Here is a 1,583-nt window from a genome sequence, read left to right as displayed (position 1 = left end):
ATGTAGATCCCTGGAAGTTTAGATACTTTTGGAAAAGATATTCTTATTTTATTTGTTCCTTCAGTTTCTTTTTCTTATTGCTATAGCTGTTTCTTGTACAATATTGAAAGTAATGGAATAATGGAGATTTTTGCTTCACCTTATCTAATTGGAAAGGCTTCTATCTTATCTCTATTACAAATGTTTATTTTTGATTTCAGATAGAAACTTCTTATCATCATAAGGAAGGTCCCATAAAATGTGAAATGCTTAATGAATTTGCATGTCGTTGTAGGGGCCATGCTAATTTTTTCCTGATAGTTCCTATTTTACTATATATGCTGCTAAAGTGAGCATTGTAATATCACTTTTGGAAAACAGTGCATTCTCTAATATCCTCTTTGACAAATCCTGGATGCAAATATAATTGATTTTCATAAAAATCTTTACATAGATGGAAGAGTAGGCATGTGTTTGTAGTTGTTGACACAAATTCCCCTAACTAGCTTTATTTATTTATTTTATTAGTAAGATCCAAGATTTTTTCCCATAACTTTGATATCTTCATCTTTTAGAATCCTTGTAAATTTATCCTTCCACACATTCACAATTGTGTTGCCCAAAGCACTGGTTTCTTCCCATGCATATTTGATCTTCTCCCAATTGCTTTTCCTGTCTTTAACCTCTTTGATGCCATTTCTCTTTCATTATCTGAGCATATATGCGCATGTGATGTTGAGTTCAAATGTGAAGACTCCAATATCCTTGATGGTGAGAAAAGTTTGTAATAAAAATTCTTGTAGATCTCTTCCATTTTTATTCTATTTATTGTTCTTCCATTTTCATATTTAGGTGGCCTTGATGTTACTCTGTTTAATTGGATACCTGGCCAAACTTTTTTAAAACTGATTTTATTCTACACCACTTCTGTCTTTTAAGAGGTGATCATCTTTTATGAACAATTTTCAGATGAAGAAATTAAAATCATTTCTAATCATATGAAAAGGTGCTCCAAATCACTATTGATCAGAGAAATGCAAATTGACACATCTCTCAGATTGGCTGAAATGACAAAAAAATAATGATGAATATGGAGGGGATGTGGGAAAACTGGGATACTAATACATTGTTGGTGGAATTGTGAATGGATCCAGCCATTCTGGATTTGGAGCAATTTGGAGCAATTTGGAACTGTGCTCAAAAAGTTATCAAACTGTGCTTACCATTTGATCCAGCAGTGTTTCTACTAGGATTATATCCCAAAGAGATCTTAAAGGAGGAAAAAAGGCCCCACATGTGCAAAAATGTCTGTGGCAGCCCTTTTTGTAGTACCAAGAAACTAGAAACTGAGTGGATGCCCATCAGTTGAAGAATGGCTGAATAAGTTATGGTCTATGTATGTTATGGAATATTAATGTTCTGTAAGAAACAATCACCAGGATGATTTTAGAGAGGCCTGAAGAGACTTACATGAACTGATGCTGAGTGAAATAAGCAGAACCAGGAGATCATTGTACACGGTAACAACAATATTATACAATGATCATTTCGAATAGATGTGACTCTTTCCAACAATGAGATGCTTGAGGCCAGTTCCAATGATC

General features: G+C 33.7%; 1 non-coding gene across 1 annotated transcript; it reads right to left on the bottom strand.

The window, feature by feature from the left end:
- Nucleotides 1-234: 234 nt before the first annotated feature.
- On the bottom strand, nt 235-336 carry LOC111721079. Its single transcript, XR_002770443.1, has one exon. It is a non-coding gene; the product is annotated as a U6 spliceosomal RNA (small nuclear RNA).
- Between the last annotated feature and the right edge of the window lie 1,247 nt (nt 337-1,583).

The sequence above is a fragment of the Sarcophilus harrisii genome, chromosome 5, assembly GCF_902635505.1.
Source record: "Sarcophilus harrisii chromosome 5, mSarHar1.11, whole genome shotgun sequence".
NCBI classification, from domain to species: domain Eukaryota; kingdom Metazoa; phylum Chordata; class Mammalia; order Dasyuromorphia; family Dasyuridae; genus Sarcophilus; species Sarcophilus harrisii.
The sequence above is the reverse complement of the archived record's forward strand: the minus strand, read 5'-3'. Positions and strand labels throughout refer to the sequence as shown.